The sequence below is a fragment of the Hemibagrus wyckioides genome, linkage group LG04 (genome assembly GCF_019097595.1).
Source record: "Hemibagrus wyckioides isolate EC202008001 linkage group LG04, SWU_Hwy_1.0, whole genome shotgun sequence".
In the NCBI taxonomy this organism is placed as follows: domain Eukaryota; kingdom Metazoa; phylum Chordata; class Actinopteri; order Siluriformes; family Bagridae; genus Hemibagrus; species Hemibagrus wyckioides.
In genome coordinates this window covers 9,284,259-9,305,864 of record NC_080713.1, presented here as the reverse complement: position 1 = coordinate 9,305,864, position 21,606 = coordinate 9,284,259, and the positions used below count along the sequence as shown (strand labels likewise).

Below are 21,606 nucleotides of genomic sequence, written 5' to 3'. Positions count from 1 at the left end.
TCATATCTTAGGCGAAAAACACTGCCCAAAAATACTAACTGCCTAGGCAGATTCCTCCTAATTAATGACAAAATTTGAATGTGTCCACAATGTGTCACATGCTTTAATTTTATTGAGCCATCATCTAACATTTCAGCATATGCCTCGTCAGCTGTGTTTTTTTTATTTTTTATTGGGTTTTTTTTTTTGCTGTTTAAGCTAAATTCTGAAGGGGAAACTCATCGTCTTCCAAATACACACCAAGGATAAGAACATTTTGATCATTCTTGTTGGTAAAACATTACACAGTAATCTGTACATCTGTTTTGTAGCAGTTGTTGCATACCTATCAATAAAACTGAACTGAATGCTCTTACAAGGCGACGAGACCCGTTTCAGGCCTGTGATATGAAGTGTAAATATGTTTTTATTATTTTTATGGGTTTTTATCATTTTTTTGGAAGATCAATTAGTGATCTCAGTGACAGAATTATGCCAAGTTTGTAATTGTATAATATTTACTGTAAGATGTAGAACGTTCAATAACTATTAAAAATTTTCCCAAAAAAAAAAGCTTGTTTTTGCTTCTTTTTTTCCCCCTGCATTTATATATGAGTGACCATTCTTAGTTATAGGTGTGCTTCATTCAGGGACACAGCACCAGGTTTTCTGGTTGCAGGAAAGGTTTGTATCTCTTACAAATATGCCAGGAGGTGGACTGGTGACTGCAATTTGTCTTTAGGTGTGATTAAGTGTGTGAATGTATGTGGTGACCTACGATGGACATGTGCATTCCTGCTTCATAGAGAATGATACCAAATTCTCGGTGTCAAATATGGCTGCTGTCAAACAATAAAGTATTTACCTAGACATTTTCATTCAATACTAAAGTATTATTTTACTGAAGAATAAATGGTGTAAAAATTAGAATATTTTTAATATCAAACTTTTAATAGAACTAAGTGTTAGGACAATTGGGTACTCATCTGTTCCCTGGCCAGATGTGCGAGTCTGCACTTATAAATCAGCAGATAAAAGTTCTAGAACTGTGGCATTGCTCTGCATTTGGATTCTATTGCTGTTAATTCTCAAAATGAAATCCAAAGAGATGTCACAGGCAGTGAAGCTAGCTATCATTAGGCTGAAAAATGTAAATTGGTTCTTCAGAGCTTCAGAGGTAGGCATCTCTGTGTAAAAAGTCAAGAGAAGATTTCACCAGAGTAAATACAAAGGTTTTACCACAAGATGGAAATCATTTGTCCATCAAAAAGTCCAGATGAGATTTTTGAGGAATAAAATAAACTAAAAAATTCCATACAATTCTGGGAAAACTGTGCTGTAGTTCCTACACCATTTATTTGGATTATTTGGATTTATGGGTGAAAGTCAGCACTTTGATATACAGCATATTCAGCACTTTCAGATCATGTACATTCTTTCATTTAAATCCCGATATACTGTGGTAGAGAGCCTTATTACAAACATACACATTTATGAAACTTTTTTTGGGCTCTGATTGGCAGTCATTGGTTAGGTTAGTTCAAATCACATGACCCCCAGGCCATCAGTGGGACCTTGAGTAAAACCCTTAACACCGCACAGCTGTATGCTTAGATAGGATTCTATCTCACTCATAGGTCTGAGAAGCAAATAAATGAAATCTGTAGTCAAATAAATAAATAAATAAACTGGAATGTGTGGCACACAATGATGTTGCATATAAATCACATTGTTGCATAAGTGGATTTGTACTGTAATTCTGTGTGCGTTGATTGCACTGCATAAGAGAAATGTGTCAAAATGACCACATATCAGCATGTTTCACTTCTCTCTCATAATCCCAAACTTCCTGAATAAAGAAAATGAGACAAGTCTAAAGACAGAAGAAGTGAAAGTAACAAACTGTTCTTTTCCTCGATCCAGGGCCTTTCATACATTTTCTGTAATTTTATCTTACACAGGGATGCAGCGAACCTGCAGCCTGTCCTAGTGGACATGGCCAACATCACATACACACACGATGTACAATTTAGAGACGACAATCAGCATCTCATGTCTTCAGAATGGGGGAGGAAACCAGAGTAACCAGAGGAAATGCTCAAAGCAGATAGACAGGGCAGACACGGGACTTAAACCTCCAACCCTGGAGGCTAACTAAGCCATCATGTCCCCTATGTTGTAGAGTCTATAAGATCTTTATAGTGTATCTTGCTTTTTAAAAGTACATCATATGTACCTTCTTAGGAAAATCAGTGATCCTTAAGGTCCAGTAATGTACCTTAAATTATTTTTAAATAGAAAATATATTCAGATTTTCAGGGAGAGGATAGACACTAAAGGAATGAAAGATCCATGGTATGCAGTGTAGTACCAGCGCAGCACAAGCAAAAGTGATACGTTTAATTCTGAGAGTGCTTTAGCATGTGCTATAGTTTGTAGCAACAATTCACAGGCTGCAATAACATGACTAGCCAAATGGGATGTGATGATTGTATTAATTTATTAATTTATTAAATAATGTTTTGTTGTGTGTTGAGTCCTAGAAATATTTAACACTTTATATTTTCTGAAATAAATAATTATTTTTTTAATTTACAGTAACGTACAATGACTAGCAAATGAGTTGTTACTGTAATTAATGTAAGCGTTCTTACTGAAATGTTGTTTCACAGATGCAGTACATAATATTATATTTTTTATAAAACTTACAAAATGTTTAAGACACTTTTACAGGCCTATATAGTGACTATAGGAATCACAGCACAAATCACAATCTAGTACACTGTTTACTTTTTATAAAGATATATAAAATATATTCATCTTAACACAATACATTTGGAAAGGTTAAACAAAAAATAATCTCTATCTATCTATCTATCTATCTATCTATCTATCTATCTATCTATCTATCTATCTATCTATCTCAGTGACATTTTGGTCATTCCACAATGTCCTTTTTATTTCCTGATTTTTGGATTCACTGTTTAATATGTTGTGAATTGCAGGCCTGACCCATGTAAAAGTGTAATGCAAGGGTTAGGATTATGTTCACAGAGTAATTTTATCACTGCTAGTCCCCAGTTGCTGTACTATGGAGCCACCAAGAATTCCTACTACTGCTTGCTATAGTAATAATATTTATCAGTGGATGATGCAACTAGCATTCTACTTGATAACAATGAAATGTTGATTAATGAAAGATTCTGGATAGAAAGCATTTGTATATAAAAATCACTAGTGTATACAGTATATGCATGATGTATATGCACATGAGATGAAGGAGAATGTATTGGCTAAATAAACAGAATCTCATGCAGTGGTCCTTGAACTACATTGTTTTTTGGTTACATTTTTTAAAACAAGGTTGATATGAAAATAACAACATTTTGCTTGTCAAGCCCTTAGGCCCATTTCTACTACTTTGAAAATAGCAATTGAAAGTAGGGAACAGGACTATGTAAACTGAGAAATGTGGGTGACCAATAACTTCATTAAGCATGGTCTAGATCTAAATGGGAAAATTCTATAAATATTGATTACTCAAATTTGCCATTTCCTCTAATTGAGCACAATATACACTATATTGCCAAAAGTATTCGCTCACCTGCCTTGACTCGTATATGAACTTAAGTGACATCCCATTCCTAATCCATAGGGTTCAATATGACGTCGGTCCACCCTTTGCAGCTATAACAGCTTCAACTCTTCTGGGAAGGCTGTCCACAAGGTTTAGGAGTGTGTTTATGGGAATTTTTGACCATTCTTCCAGAAGCGCATTTGTGAGGTCACACACTGATGTTGGACGAGAAGGCCTGGCTCTCAGTCTCCGCTCTAATTCATCCCAAAGGTGTTCTATCGGGTTGAGGTCAGGACTCTGTGCAGGCCAGTCAAGTTCATCCACACCAGACTCTGTCATCCATGTCTTTATGGACCTTGCTTTGTGCACTGGTGCACAGTCATGTTGGAAGAGGAAGGGGCCAGCTCCAAACTGTTCCCACAAAGTTGGGAGCATGGAATTGTCCAAAATGTCTTGGTATGCTGAAGCATTCAGAGTTCCTTTCACTGGAACTAAGGGGCCAAGCCCAGCTCCTGAAAAACAACCCCACACCATAATCCCCCCTCCACCAAACTTTACACTTGGCACAATGCAGTCAGACAAGTACCGTTCTCCTGGCAACCGCCAAACCCAGACTCGTCCATCAGATTGCCAGATGGAGAAGCGCGATTCATCACTCCAGAGAACGTGTCTCCACTGCTCTAGAGTCCAGTGGCAGCGTGCTTTACACCACTGCATCCGACGCTTTGCATTGCACTTGGTGATGTATGGCTTGGATGCAGCTGCTCGGCCATGGAAACCCATTCCATGAAGCTCTCTGCGCACTGTTCTTGAGCTAATCTGAAGGTCACATGAAGTTTGGAGGTCTGTAGCGATTGACTCTGCAGAAAGTTGGAGACCTCTTCGCACTATGCGCCTCAGCATCCGCTGACCCCGCTCCGTCAGTTTACGTGGCCTACCACTTCGTGGCTGAGTTGCTGTCGTTCCCAAACACTTCCACATTCTTATAATACAGCTGACAGTTGACTGTGGAATATTTAGGAGCGAGGAAATTTCACGACTGGATTTGTTGCACAGGTGGCATCCTATCACAGTTCCACGCTGGAATTCACTGAGCTCCTGAGAGCGACCCATTCTTTCACAAATGTTTGTAAAAACAGTCTGCATGCCTAGGTGCTTGATTTTATACACCTGTGGCCATGGAAGTGATTGGAACACCTGATTCTGATTATTTGGATGGGTGAGCGAATACTTTTGGCAATATAGTGTATATTTGTCTTATAATGGAGACAAAGAGAGTCTCTGAGTCTTTTATCTACAGGCTTAACCTGATTGCCCTCTGAGTGAACCTCCTTTTAATTAAACACTCACTTTTATTACGTAAAATTACATTAGGATCATGAGAGCACTCAGTCGAAAATTACAAAGATTATGGTCTATGGTGGAATATATGATGAATATTTTTCTGAACAATTTTTTATTCTTTTACCTGTGGTATTTTGTTAAATAAATAAATTTATTTATTTAGTTAGTTAGTTAGTTAGTTAGTTAGTTAGTTAGTTAATAAATAAATAAATAAATAACACTAATATTAAAGTTAAACCATGTCTTCATTTAAAGAATAATGAAAGCCAGCTTCAAACATAATTAACACCATAATTAAGCCCTGGACCTTTGTGGTTTTTAACACACCCATTTTGTTATATTTCTCAGTGTTATTTTTCCTTCTGTTAATTTACGAATCTCAAACCGAACCACTGACTATCCTGCCAGCTTTTTATTTCTTGGTTAGTCTTTTGTAGCATGTGCATCTTCAGCTGCCACCAGACCAAATTATTTTAGTCTTTAGCAGAGCAGAAGGTCTATCATTTAGGATCAAAAGTTGTAAGTTCTAATGACATGTATATCAGTGAGCCATTATTGGGCACTTAAGCAAGACCCATAACCACAGAACATGCTGCCTTGGTTAAAAGACATCAAACTTTCATCAATTCTGAAAGCTACTATTTACAGATATTCAGCAAAAATTGGAAGACAAACAATCAGCCTGGGCTTGCAGTCTGTTCTACCAGCTCTGTGCTTGGACAGGATTCTGCTTCCTTGGACAGCTTGTTCGGGTAAAGGTATTTGGCAAATAAGAATATAAATAAAACATGGCAGGATGATTACCTGTCTTCAAAGTTGATTATTTATTCCCCACATAACCAAAGTAAGCATTTTTATGGAATGAAACATCATACTTTTAATTCATTTATGCTTACATTTAATATTATGGAATGTATCTGAGACAAGTTAGTTAGTTATCACTTATTTCATAGTAGCTACAGTATAAACAGTCATTCCCTCACCAGCCTTTCTTTTTCCTCTATTCAAAGGATCTTTCTTAAATAGCAACATTTTTATTCATTTATTATTATTCTTAGATAATGTGGAACAAAAAAAAAACAAACATTATTGATCTTGGCTAATGAGGTTGAGTATACAGGAAGAAGCTGTTGTGGTGATGAACTCTCTTGCTGCATATGGTTTGGTAGTTCTTCCCTTATGTTCAGCGGTGAACAGTGCATTCCTGGCAGTGAGCATGCATCTGATGATCTTCTCTGTCTAATAGTTCACATTAGCTGCATCAGTAAGCAAGCAGCAAGCTGAAACCTGAATAAGTGCCTCTTGAGGAAGGTTAAAATTCAAATTTCTGACATAATCAGTTCTACAAACAGTGAAAGATCCAAAAAAAGAAGTATCTAAACATGTATCGTGAAGTTATAACATGCAATAAAATATCTAGATAATTATATTTAGATATAACATAACATAGCCCTGACCTCAACCCCACTGAACACCTTTAGGATGAACTGGAAGTCTGACTGCACCCCAGGCAACAATACCACATATTTGTCTATCTGTTTGAAAAAAAAAACGGTGCTTTTCCTCGAAATTGCCTCATCAATCCAAAGAGATGACAATGCAGACCAAAGCTAGGTATTGTTGGAAACTTTTTCCTTGTCGAAGCAGAGACTAGGAGAAGTTGGGATGTCTTTCAAGCAGAAGTTACTCTTTATTGAGAACTCACTGTGCGTCGCTGTAGTCATCCAAGTCTGACTATAGTTTCAGCACTGTAGAATTTATACTTTTCCAGGGGGAGGGATACACAGAGGTGGAGACAATCTAAACAAAGCATGCAACTGCAGTACAGGAATCAGCCCGGTAATGGAATTTCCCCAGCCCTGATCTCATCAGCATAACAGTGTTGTTCAAATGCATAGGTGCTAATCCAATCAGCCTGACAGTATCACCCAGACCTTCACATTATTATAGAGACAAAGGCACAGCCTGGCCTTGAGATTAGCATTCACGTTCAACCTGGGACCCTGCCCGGTGGTCAGGAAGTACATACAGACAAAAGGTTAATGTCTCAGACACCTGGGCTGCCAGACTTGATCTTCTTAGAATGTCATCATCTTTACCTTAAGATGTAAAACCCAATGTACATAACTTTTTAGTTTATATACTATTACGTTGGAACCTAGATTTAACATTCTATAAATTTGTAATCCAACAGTATGTAGGAGTTTTCATGTGATTCTGTGTGGATGAGCAATATTTCTAAAACCTCCACAAACACCAGTGTAGCTGGAGAGAATTTTAAAATGAAATTTCAGTTTTCAGATCTATCCAGAATAATGAAGATGTAGCCTAAATCTGGAATAGGATGTTCAACAAGCACATATACTGTACATATACTTAGCTCTGTGTTTTTTTGTAGCTCTATGTTGTTTTATGTTGTTTTTTATGAGGTAGAGTATACAGGAAGAAGTTGTTGTGATGATGAACTCTCTTGCTGCATATGGTTTGGTAGTTCTTGCCTTATGCTAGCCCCTGAAACAGGTGGTTGCATAGATTTATGGGGTACTAACAAATTTTGGTTCAATGGTGAACAGTGCATTTCTGGCAGTGAGCGTGCATTTGATGATCTTCTCAGCATTAAATGTAGGAGGAGGATGGAGGATGGAAACATGCTCTCAGTAAGGACTCTACAATCTGCTTCAGATGGCACTACAGCTATAATAGAAAAAAAATATCAACAACTTCTGACCAATCAGATTCAGGAATTCAACAGTGCTATGGTTGAAAAGAATCAGTGATTCAATGTTTACAAACGGTGACCGAGAAAAAATATAAAAAGATATGTAAGAACTCATTAAAACATTTTCAAATCACAGTCTTGACCAATAACTTTGGTCGCAGTAGTGAAGCAACAATGTTAGGCATGTCTGCATGGAGAGTGTGTTTCACTTCTCTCTCACAGTCTCAGGCTTCCTGGATGAGGAAAGCTACTAACTAACCAAAATTTGCACTTATGCAAGTGTAACACACTCATGACTATTTCATTAGCCATGAGCCCAGATGTAGCAGGGCAAACTCATAGAAAGGATAATTATTTGAGGGTTCATTGAATATTTAAGTTCTTATCCTCCTTAACTTCAGTGTACCATAGCTGGGTCAGTCAATTGTGGCACAAATTAGCTGCATCAGTAAGCAAACAGCAAGCTGAAACATGCATGAGTATCTCTCTGGAAGGTTAAAGGTCAAATTTCTGACATAATCAGTTCTACAAACAGTGAAAGAAAATAAAGGATCTAAACATGTAACATGAAGCTCTAACATGTAATAAAATATCTAAATGATTATATTTTCACACTGACAATGTAGCAGTAAGAAAATTCATCCTGCCAAATGTATTTATAACTGATTTACTGGTTCTATAAATGGAACATAAAATTTTCTAATAAATGTGTCAAAGATTAATTAGTCCCACAAATCTCACCATTTAAGAAGGGCCTTGGGCAAGACCATGATCAACTGTCAAATTATGTACTGGGATTTCCACCGGGTTAACGTTTGTACTGAGCAAATGCTACTTACAACTGCAATCCAAGAAACATATGAAAAGTATATTTATTTCATCGAAACATTCAAGTGAGTCTGAACTAGCAGTTTGTATTGTTATTATTAGTGTTTTAGCCATGGTTTTTCTTGCAGGAGCAATTGTTTTTATTTTCTTCTAGTCTTTTGTCTTATTGAGAGATTACATGGTCTTTGACATGGTAATGTGGAAGAGGGGGACGTGTTCTGTTAAATAAACAGAATCAGTCATTATACTTCAGGGTTTGTTAGAACACGTTCAGCATTTTTGCCTGGGGTTAAACTGCTTGCAAATTGAAAAGACTTCGGGCTGTCCCACAGCTCAATATTCACTCATTTTTATTTCTTTAACCAGAGCCAAAGAAAAATGTGGTTGTCAGTGATATGCAAAATTGACACATATACCAAAGTCAAAATAATTAGCATTTCTAATATTTTTTTTTATCTTTGTAGATGCATTTTGATTGAGTTTCAAATGCTGCTTTAATTTACATCTTTTTTCATATTTTCACACGGTAAAAAGGTACAGATAGGCAAAATGATTTCTGGTGATCCTTACAGTGTGCTACTTACTGCAGATACACCGGAATTATCATTACCTTTGATACAGGCACAGGCACATGTTTGTGGACACCTGACCATCAGTATGTATGTATGTTGTAGCATTACATTTAATTTCCCTTCAGTGCAACTAAGAGGCGCAGACCTGTTCCAGCATGACAATGCCTCTGAGCACAAATCGAGCTCCATGAAGTGTAGCTCAAATGGCCTTCACATAGCCCTGACCTCAACCCCATTGAACAGCTTTGGGATGGACTGGAAGACTGACTACACCCCAGGTAACAAGTCCACATATTTGTCTAAAAATCTGTTTAAAAAAAAAAAAATTGTGCTTTTCCTCGAAATTGCCTCATTAATCCAAGGAGATGGAAAGTAAGCAAGCATCTGATGGAGACAGATATTATATTTTTACACACACACAGTGTAGGTATGTAAGAGTTTTTAGATGATTCTGTGGATGAGCAATATTTCTAAAACTTCCAAAAACACCAGTGTAGATGGAGAGAATTTTAAAATGAAATTTCGGCGTTCAGATCTATCCAGATGTAGCCTAAGTCTGGAATAGGATGTTCAACAAGCACTGTATTTGTGACTGTTAAATGTTCTGTTTTCTTTAAAGACTTTTATCTGCATCAGTAAGCAAGCAGCAAGCTGAAACATGCATGAGTACCTCTTTAGGAAGGTTAAAGGTCAAATTTCTGTCATAATCACTTCTACAAACAGTGAAAGATCCAAAAAAAAAAAAAAAAAGGATCTAAACATGTATCATGATGTTATAACATGCAATAAAATATCTAAATAATTATATGTTTACATTTTACAATTTTGGAGCAGATGAACTAGAATGGCATTCACAGAGCTCTGACCTCAACCCCCCTGAACACCTTTGGGATGACCTGGAAGACTGACTGCACCCCAGGCAACAAGTCCACATATTTGTCTATCCGTTTGAAAAAAGAAAAAAAAAAACTGGTGCATTTCCTCGAAATTGCCTCATCAGTCCAAAGAGATGGAAAGTAAGCAAGCATCTGATGGAGACAATGCAGACCAAAGGTATGTAAGAGTTTTCTGTGATTGAGTGATTCTGTGTAGATGAACAATGTTTCTAAAACTTCCAAAAACACCAGTGTAGCTGGAGAGAATTTTAAAATGAAATTTCAGTTTTCAGAACTATCCAGAATAAATCTTGAATAGGATGTTCAACAAGCGCATATATTGTATGTGTGATGGTAGGACAACTTACTTTGTAGCTCTATTTTGTTTTATGTAGCACCAAGGTGTCATTTTACTGTGTACTGCGTCAGCTATATATGGTTTAAATGACAGTAAAGGCTTCTTGACTTGACTTGACTTAAATATCCAAAGCTCTTGGCCATATAGTGTACATTTACAGCAGTTGCCTTTAACTTGTCCCCTAGCACTGGTATTTCCAGCTGTTATAAATGATTCCACTCAAATATATATTTCTATTTATAGTATTTAGTATATATTAATATTTATTTTTCAATATTGTTTTTGCTGTAGAAGTAAGGGTACTCTGTAACTCGAGCAAAAAATCCAGAAGGGTAAAAATGGCCCCTTGAATTCTTGATATAGCTACTGTACATGTCCCCAGTTAGGTTGTCTCTGAGCTCTTGTTTGACTCCTTATTTACTAATTAAATTACGTGATTACTGACAGATATTTCTGGATTTAGGTGTAGCTGAAGGTTTTCATCCAACAAACACCCCATCCAGGGTGTCCTCTGCTTTGTGCCCTGGGTCCACCAAGATAGACTCCAGGCTTTCTCTGACCCTGCATTCGATAAGTGGTACTGAACATGGCTGGATGGATGGATGGATGGATGCATGCATGGATGAAAGTCACACTTAATATACGTTTTTGTACACTAAGATTTGTATTTTTTCAAATAGAAGAAGCATTTTAATTTCTCAAAGGACATTTATTAAAAAAAAATCCATGTATCCACAGAGAAGTAGGAGTTATATGTGTAACATCTTTTAAATAATTCTAATTTCTCAACATGGTGTTTGTCTTTTTGTCTTTTTTTTCCCCACACAGTGAAGCCAGACATTGTCCATCTAACGCTGAAATATACGCACGCTCGCGCTCTCTCTCTCTCTCTCTCTCTCTCTCTCTCTCTCTCTCGACTCGTTCACGGCACGTGTGTGAGTGAGAGGAGATTAAAACGGAGCGTATAAGCGAACAAGCTGGACTCTGGATACAATCACGGAAACAATCAAATAGTAAACTTTTTCCACACCAAGTCGATGGATCACTGAAGGAATATTGGCACGTGCCGACGCGCTTTTACGCAATTTCTCTGGATTTAATGACGAGGTAAGCTCTAACCTGTGAAGCAGCATGAAGTAACGACGCGAGAAGTGCTTACTGATGTTTATGCAAATATGACGAAAACGAAAGACTAACGTGTTCATGAGTGGTAGTTAGATCGCAAACTTCAGTTAACTAGGAACAGCAAAGGATTGTAAGCGCACCGAGTATAACGTAGGAGCTGCTACACCCTGTGGTACACTGTTTGTTCATTAGAGGACGAGACTTTGGAATAAAAACAAGGTATTTATGAAAGGAACTGGACATAAAGCCTTTATATAAGCTATAAATATAAATAAGCTAATTTAATTTGATTATAATAGGCTATTCATATATTATTATTATTATTATTATTATTATTATTAACATTTTATTGTCATATGTTCTTCATCTTCTGTTTCTTCTTCTTCTTCTTCTTCTTCTTCTTCTTCTTCTTGTTAAATCCCTTAATAATAATGGGACAAAAAATAGTGACGGCATCCAACAAGCAGGCAACATATTTGTCACAAGATTTCAGTCAGAATAGTGAAAAGGCCTGAGAAAACAGCTGCGTTTGGCAAGATTTAAAGACAGCAGGTGTCAGAAATTGACTGCAAGAAGACATGAGGTCCAGAGATAGTGCGCCTCTCTAGACCCAGGGCTTTCACAGAAGCTGCACAATTTCAGTGGAATGATACTAAGTAAGCCAACTCATGGATGACGATAGGTTATGCGAGGACATGGATAGAAAAGAGTTGGAAATCTAAGTAAGAATATATATTTGACAGGAATGTATGCTTCTAAAACGGAAGGCAATAAAGTTTGAGGAGTGAAATTGCTATTTAGGTTAGATTGAGTGTTTGAAGAAACTAAGCAGCTGAATTTTAATTTATTGGGTTCACCCAGAGAGGTGCCACACTTATCAGGATTATATCCGTATTAGCAATGTGAAATGTCAAAAATGACAACCAAAAATTCTTCATAATGCATTAAATGAACCATATGAATTCACATGGTTCACAGCTGCTTTGAGGAAATTGAAACCAGCATGCAACTGCTTCATTTTTGGTGCATAACCTCAGGATTTACATCTGATACCATCAAGAGACTAGAAATAACTGCACTAATAAGCATGTTATGTTTAACCACCTGTGCAGCATGAGTGTACCTTCTTATAGCAAGATGAGATTCGACTCACTATAAGAACTACAGGATTTTGAAGGTCTTGAAATTCTACACATATTATTAGTAAATTGCTTTTGCAAGCTACTTTTGGGAGAATATTTCATAACATGGGTTATGCTTCTCTGCTCCACACTATTGGTGTACTTAGATACTACTTAGTAAGCAGCTGTAAGTGGTTTGGAATGCTTTGTAAACTGGTAGATAAAGTTTTATGAGAATAAAACAATTCTATTTATACATGGGTTATGCTGTGTCCTTCGATGCTGTGATAATATAAGATAACAAATAATAAACATTTACAAAGAATTCAGGGCTCTGTCCCAGTCAGCATTCTGCAGTGTAAATAGGAAACCTAAATAAGATCCACACTACTTAAATATTAAGCAGTTGTAAGTGATTTGAGACATTGTCCAAACTGGTAGATACATCTTAAAAAGGTTTTATGAGAATAAAAATTATATTGTACATGTCAGTGTGACTGCGACAGTTACTACGTACTTGGGGGATGGGTCTTTACTGTACCTTCTCTCAAGTGCAATCATGTAACTGAGCTGAAATATGATTCCTGCCAGTTTGAAGCTAGCAGCTCAGATTGTGAATTAAAATAAAAAAAAGTTAATCCTATATACTGTGGACATTGTTGAATCAACACCTACAAATCACCACAAATATCATTTGTTAAGTCCAGCTAATGAGCAGCAGTATTATAGCACATATTTTTGTGCTAATTCAGCAATGTAAGAGTTAACCTAAGGCATTTTGTTGCTCATGAAGACCATGTGTTCAGTTGTGTGATGTAAGTTCTCCTCTACAGTTCTTGCACTGTTTAGTCCTGATCTATTTTTTGCAAGCTGTTACTCGGTCCTTGCATGCTATGCTCCTGTACAGTCACATGGAATGATATGAGAAACGTTGCAACAGGATAAACATCTAATCCAATATAATGACTGTGGAAAGTGCTCTTGTTGTAGTAAAAAAAAAAAAAAAAAAAGGGGAAACATTTTTTTCCCTCTTAACCCAGATGTACTTGATCAGTCTAGACATGCTTAGTGTCTGAAGTTTGTTTTTTTTTAGCTTGGTGCTTTAGCTGCAAGTCTAATGCATCTAACAAGTAAGAGAAGCTTGTCATTGTGCGAGCTGTATGCCTACATTATCACATCATCACACACATATTGCCAGGAGACATACTCAGTAAAGATTTTGTACATAAATATTTGATAAAACATCAGTAAAAAAGGACATACACTATATTGCCAAAAGTATTCGCTCACCCATCCAAATAATCAGAATCAGGTGTTCCAATCACTTCCATGGCCACAGGTGTATAAAATCAAGCACCTAGGCATGCAGACTGTTTTTACAAACATTTGTGAAAGAATGGGTCGCTCTCAGGAGCTCAGTGAATTCCAGCGTGGAACTGTGATAGGATGCCACCTGTGCAACAAATCCAGTCGTGAAATTTCCTCGCTCCTAAATATTCCACAGTCAACTGTCAGCTGTATTATAAGAACGTGGAAGTGTTTGGGAATGACAGCAACTCAGCCACGAAGTGGTAGGCCACGTAAACTGACGGAGCGGGGTCAGCGGATGCTGAGGCACATAGTGCGAAGAGGTCGCCAACTTTCTGCAGAGTCAATCGCTACAGACCTCCAAACTTCATGTGGCCTTCAGATTAGCTCAAGAACAGTGCGCAGAGAGCTTCATGGAATGGGTTTCCATGGCCGAGCAGCTGCATCCAAGCCATACATCACCAAGTGCAATGCAAAGCGTCGGATGCAGTGGTGTAAAGCACGCCGCCACTGGACTCTAGAGCAGTGGAGACGCGTTCTCTGGAGTGACGAATCGCGTTTCTCCATCTGACAATCTGATGGACGAGTCTGGGTTTGGCGGTTGCCAGGAGAACGGTACTTGTCTGACTGCATTGTGCCAAGTGTAAAGTTTGGTGGAGGGGGGATTATGGTGTGGGGTTGTTTTTCAGGAGCTGGGCTTGGCCCCTTAGTTCCAGTGAAAGGAACTCTGAATGCTTCAGCATACCAAGACATTTTGGACAATTCCATGCTCCCAACTTTGTGGGAACAGTTTGGAGCTGGCCCCTTCCTCTTCCAACATGACTGTGCACCAGTGCACAAAGCAAGGTCCATAAAGACATGGATGACAGAGTCTGGTGTGGATGAACTTGACTGGCCTGCACAGAGTCCTGACCTCAACCCGATAGAACACCTTTGGGATGAATTAGAGCGGAGACTGAGAGCCAGGCCTTCTCGTCCAACATCAGTGTGTGAACTCACAAATGCGCTTCTGGAAGAATGGTCAAAAATTCCCATAAACACACTCCTAAACCTTGTGGACAGCCTTCCCAGAAGAGTTGAAGCTGTTATAGCTGTAAAGGGTGGACCGACGCCATATTGAACCCTATGGATTAGGAATAGGATGTCACTTAAGTTCATATGTGAGTCAAGGCAGGTGAGCGAATACTTTTGGCAATATAGTGTATATAACAAAATGGACCTTTGTAAAAGAAAAGTGTATTGAAGTGTACTATTTAAAAACATACCTAATATGTAAAGAACATGCTGCTATTGTTGCAACTTATACATTCTGAATCTATTATTTTGTAGCACTGTGTGTGTGTGTGTGTGTGTGTAAATACACTACATATACACTCGGCATCCACTTCCTCATAAATGCACTTATCCAGTCAGCCAATCATGTAGCAGCAGCACAGTGCATATAATCATACAGGTCAAGACCGTCAGTTAATGTTTACATCGAAATTCAGAATGGGGAAAAATGTGATCTCTATGAGATGACTTTAACCATGTCATGTTTTTTGTAAGAGATGATTTAGTTTGAGAATTTCAGATACCGCTGATCTCCTGGGATTTTCACACAGAACAGTCTCTAGTGTTGACACAGAATGGTGTGAAAAACAAAAAAAACTCCTGGGTGTGGACAGACTGCTGGTTGATACATACTGTACTTTTTAATGACGGAAATCAGAGGAGAATGATCAGACTGTTCCAAGCTGACAGGAAGTTTCTACTCAGTAGTGAAATATGTTAGTACTGATACACATTTGATACATTATACACATTTCAGCTGTATCTGGTATATAAATTAGAATTCTGAATACTTTATGAATATCCAGATGAACAAACCTGTTTATTTAAATGAAGTCAATATAAGTATTTTTTTTGCCAGAATCAGGAAAGCCTCAATAAAACAAAGGGATACATTTATTGAAGCCAAAAAAACATTTTATTAGTAATAGCTCACAGACTATACCACCAGACTTGATTACAGTATATTCGCCCAATTTTGTTTGCCTAGTTCACCTGTAAATCAGTCTTCATTCAGAAACACCATGAAGACTCCAGATGTTTGCACGTTTTTTATTCTCAAAGAAAGAGTTCATTCTTGTTCTGCATTGTTTATGAAGCTGTTTGGTAATTGTTTAGATTGCCTGCTATTTGGTTAATTAGCTAGTTGTCATTGTTTTGTTCTATTTGTTCTAGCTGCAATTTGAGTCTTCTCCTTGGGATTTATTTGTTTCCCTGCTGTTTACGGTTCTTTTGTGCTTCCTGCACTCAGACAATACCTTTCTGTTATTGCAATAGCAAGCCACATGACAATCATGTATATTATTATTTAAGTTTGTTAAAAATAATAGTGCTGAAGTATATTTTTTGAATGAATACTAAAATATACATATATTATATGTATATATACCATACCATAGCACTCATATATGCCTTTTAAACATGGCGTTCCAGTGTTCGTCCGTTTTGCTGTCTTCTAGGATGACTTTCCACTACATTTTGGCATGTGTCTGTGGGGATTCAACCATTCAGCCGCAAGAACATTACTGAGGTCAGGCACAGATGTCAGATGAAAAGGCCTGGGGCAGAATCAGTGTTCCAGTTCATCCCAGAGGAGTTCAGTGGCGCTGAGATCAGGGCTCTCTGCAGGCTACTCGAGTTATTCAACTTGTTCTTGGCTAACCATGTCTACATGGAGCTCACTTTGTGTAAAGGGGCATTGCCATGCTAGAACAGATTTGGGCCTCTTAGCTCCAGTGAAAATTACAATTCTGCAGCAGTCGATCCAGTTGTGTGATTTTAACTTTATGACAACAGTTTTGCAAAGATCCACATATGGGTTTGATGGTCAGATTTCTGCAGACATTTGTACATATAGTGTGCTATACATAATAAATACAAAATGAATTTGAATACGAGTTTGACTTCCGTATCCAAGTTGGTGAAACATTCTGAGCTGCTGTAGATGATGTAGTGATTGGATGACCAAAGCAGAGTATCTTCTCTAGAAGCCAAAATATAGTTGGTAAACTTAAAACTATATCCAGTTTCTTTTTTTCATTTGGCTGCTATTGAGAAATTGAAAGTTTACCACATTTGATGGACTAAAAAGTCATTTTAATGTTTTTTTTTTAAATTTTTTTTAATCTGGCATGTCAAGTTGGCGTGATAATTAAATCTTCTTTTGTTCAAGTATGATTCAATGTGTTTATAGAAATGTTTATTCCAGTGTAGGTCCCAATTGTATAATGACATGTTATTTTAAATGTTTTTCCTAGAAAAATAAATTTCAAAAAATGCAGAAAAGAGTAATGTACAGTGAGGGAAAAAATTATTTGATCCCCTGCTGATTTTGTACGTTTGCCCACTGAGAAAGAAATGATCAGTCTGTAATTTTAATGGAAGGTCCCAACTGCGAGAGGCAGTGAACAGTGAGAGGCAGAATAACAAGAAAAAATCCAGAAAAACACATTTCAGAAAAGTTCTACATTGATTTGCATTTTAATGAGTGAAATAAGTATTTGATCCCCTATCAGTCAGAAAGATTTCTGGCTCCCAGGTGTCTTTTATACAGGTAAGGAGCTGAGATTACAGTAGGAGCACTCTCGGGGAGTGCTCTTAATCTCAGCTTGTTAACTGTATGAAAGACACCTGTCCACAGAAGGAAGCAATCAGATTGCAAACTCTCCATCATGGCCAAGACCAAAGAGCTGTCCATGGATGTCAGGAACAAGACTGTAGACCTACACAAGGCTGGAATGAGCTACAAGACCATCGCCAAGCAGCTTGGTGAGAAGGTGACAACAGTTGGTGCGATGATTCCCAAATGGAAGAAACACAAAAGGACTGTCAATCTTCCTCGGTCTGGGGCTCCATGCAAGATCTCACCTCATGGAGTTTCAATGATCATGAGAACGGCAAGGAATCAGCCCAGAATTAGACTGGAGGATTTTGTCAATGATCTCAAGGCAGCTGGGACCATAGTCACCAAGAAAACAATTGGTAACACACTACGCTGTGAAAGACTGAAATCCAGTAGTGTCCGCAAGGTCCCCCTGCTAAAGAAAGCACATGTACAGGTTCATCTGAAGTTTGCCAGTGAACATCTGAATGATTCAGAGGAGAACTGGGTGAAGTGTTGTGGTCAAATGAGACCAAAATCCAGCTCTTTGGCATCAACTCAACTCACTGTGTTTGGAGGAGGAGGAATGCTGCCTATGACCCCAAGTACACCATCCCCAGGTGACAGGGCAACTGCACCGCATCAAAGGGACGATGGACGGGGTCATGTACCGTTAAATCTTGGATGAACCTTTCCTCAGCCAGGGCATTGAAAATGGGTCATGGATGGATATTCCAGCCTGACAATGACCCAAAACACACGGCCAAGGCAACAAAGGAGTGGTTCAAAAAGAAGCACATTAAGGTCCTGTAGTGGCCTAGCCAGTCTCCAGACCTTAATCCCATAGAAAATCTGTGGAGGGAGCTGAAGGGTCAGCCACAAAACCTTAATGACTTGGAGATGATCTGCAAAGAGGAGTGGGCCCAAATTCCTTGAGATGTGAGATGTGTGCAAACCTGGTGGCCAACTACAAGAAATGTCTGACGTCTGTGATTGCCAACAAGGGTTTGCCACCAAGTACTAAGTCATGTTTTGCAAAGGGGTCAAATACTTATTTCACTCAATAAAATGCAAATCAATGTATAACTTTTCTGAAATGCGTTTTTCTGGATTTTTTGTTGTTATTCTGCCTCTCACTGTTCAGATAAACCTACCATTAAAATTACAGACTTATCACTTATTTTTCAGTGGGCAAACGTACAAAATCAGCAGGGGATCAAAGAATTTTTTTCCCTCACTGTAGGTTTTCTTGTGCAGAAAACTGTGCTAAACATTTATGGCATTTGGCAGACACCCTAATGTGACAAACATTTTATCTCATTTTATACAACTGAGCATTTTGGGCCATTTTGGGCCTTGCTCAGTGGCAGACTGGTGGACCTGGGATTGGAACCCACAACCTTCCAATCAGTAGTCCAACACCTTAACCACTAAGCTTTTCCATGTGCCAAGTGCCACACTTCAGTAGCTAATCCTTCAAGTCTCTGTCAGTCAGACTGGCAATTTCCACCTCCTCTTTCCGAAACTTATCCATCTTTTTTGTAGCTTTCTGCAGATTTACCACAAAACGATTAACTTGATTAATTAATTGAACATTTTGGGGTTACATGTAAAACAGCCAGCTTTAAACTGCCCCCCCCCACCTGCACTGTTGTTTACATTGTCAGAAAGTACATAAGCAGCTCAAGTTTTGGGTCATGTGGGACATGTAGTTTGAAGCATTCTAAACTATTAGTAGTAATAACTACAGTTTAAGCTTCCCATCTTTGTGAGCTTAATTAGCCTTGTAGTTATAGCAAAGCTAAAGGCACAAATGTTTTCTAGCTGATTGACTACTTTTGTGAAAAGCAAAAAATTCTATTTCTTGTATAAAATGGTATAAAAATACTGATTTAGCTAAATTAGATTTTTTATAAATTGTATACCACCATACTGGTGTATAGTGTCTGCACTACACAGTTTCACCTTACCAGTTTCACCTTTATTACAGTAAACTGCTTGTAACACTGTTGCCAGGGTGTGAAAAATAATCTACTGCAATGGCTGTTTACAGTTTTTTTTTTTTTTTTTTTTAATAATTACTGTAATTGGTAGCTGAACTATGTTATTGCAAAACATATTAAATTGTACAGTAATAAGCTGTAATTCATAAGAATTACATTGAAAATGGGTTACTGTAATATAAAACCATATTATTGCTGTTAAATTGTTTTTTTAATGAAAAAAGTTCATTCAAATAAATTGTATATTGTAAAATATATATATATATATATATATATATATATATATATATATATATATATATATATATATATATATATATATATATATATATATATTTTGTTTAAAAATTATGAAACAGAGCTAAACTTAATTACATTGGGGAGAAATTAACTCCATATGATCATGTATGTTACCATAGTGATGCCAGGTTGCGGAAACCTAATTAGCTCATGTTAACTAATGGGGACAAAATTAAAACACAGCTGTGTTTGTTATATTAAACCTTTATGCCCTCACTAATATTTTAATGATTTGCTTGCTTATTTATAAGATAGTCCAAGGTGGGTTGATCAGAAAGCAGGAAACAACTGCAATGAAGGCAGAGACATGGACTAACACTAAGGCAAAGACAGACATCAAACAAAGGAACACTTCCAAAGGCGTAAATACAGAACAAATAGAATCAGCTTGTATATGTGTTAGTGTATCAAATTCTTGGATTATAACTAAAATGCCTTAAGCATCGCACACCTCACTGAGAAGAGTTTTGTGTCTTTTTTACAATTATGGTAACTTATTCCTTTTAATTACAATTAGTTACTGTGATCAATTCAGAAAAAGTAGTAAGTTACTGTTATTAATAAGTGGCAGCCACTGAAAACCCATGATGCAATGCATATTACAATTAAATACTGTATCATTATATTATAGAAATTTACTGGCCATTTATTCAGATATTTACTTCATACACTACTGTAAGAATTAACAGAGTGTCTAGGTAGCAGTTTTGTCACATACTGTGCTCAGCCCAAAGCAGCTCTATTTGACGTCTGTGTTTACAGCTCAGCTCAGTCACGTGTTCCATTAGATTGACAGTGATAAATGTTGCGTAGGCTGTAGTTGTTCTGCTGCAGCTGCATGCAGATGTCTGGTTGATTTGGCATATCTCGCAGGTTCATGAACATAGTGACAGTGTTGATATCTGGAGCAGCTGTTTGCTTGTATATCGTTCTGATAACACACTCCAGTGATAGTCTGTGTGTTTGCTTTAAAGACTTTTTTGGCTTAATGATGCTGCTACATACAGGCGGTGCCAATTTGCAGTCACGTCATATGTCTAAACCTTTTCTGTTTATTTTATGATATTGTATTTATTTTCAGATAACAGTTAGAATTATTCATGAAGCTACTTTCAAACTGGGTTCTGGGTTTGAGTTCAGAAGAAATGCTAGCTGCCTGTATGGAGCCTTTTTTTTTTTTGGATCAAAATCAGAGGTAGTAACAAACAAATAGCAGAGTGAGTTTGACACATGGACCCACTGCATGTTCTTTAAACTACTGCTCATAAATGTTCCCTCAAACTTTTATTTCATGATGAGCTAAACCTGTTTCTAGTAAACGGTCCCTTCTGTCATTTGAAGCTACCTGGTTAATATTAACTAGCTAGTCTTTGAAGGCAACTTTATACAGCACCTTCATGGGAACAAAATTGAATTATTGATGATTAGAGGTGTTATGAAGTTAATGTAGCTAGTTACAGCCAGTGGTTTTTGAGTATAGTGGTAAATGCTGACTGTCATTCTGATGACTAGCATAAAGCCATTTAGTTCTCTCTGTGTGAAATGTATGAAAGCTCAAGTGCGCAGGTTTTTCTCAATTACTTGAGAATTTGGAGCTGTATGTGGTGCCAGTGTTCACTTGACATTTAAAACATTACTACTTGCACACTTGTAACATGGAATCATGATAAAGATTCACAGACATATTTTTATAGACAGTTTTACTTCTGTTTCTGCATGGTAGCATCATGAGAAGTATGCATCAGGGTTTGGTTTTATTCAGGGTTTTGAAATGACATGATCAGATTATGTTGGATATATAAAACAAATTCTGTTAATGTAACTCTATTTAATCACATGCAACCA

General features: G+C 37.4%; 1 protein-coding gene across 3 annotated transcripts in view; it reads left to right on the top strand.

Moving 5' to 3' along the window:
- The first annotated feature begins 11,118 nt into the window (after nucleotides 1–11,118).
- The window catches only part of LOC131352416 (P2Y purinoceptor 3), a 31,267-nt gene continuing 20,779 nt past the window's right edge, over nucleotides 11,119–21,606 (top strand). The window contains exon 1 of one of the 3 annotated variants that reach the window (XM_058388537.1): nucleotides 11,119–11,359. The gene's annotated coding sequence lies outside the window, so the exon portion shown is untranslated. Of the gene's footprint in view, nucleotides 11,360–11,391; nucleotides 11,597–21,606 lie in introns of those variants that run through there. The other 2 variants (XM_058388534.1, XM_058388536.1) reach the window with 2 other exon arrangements.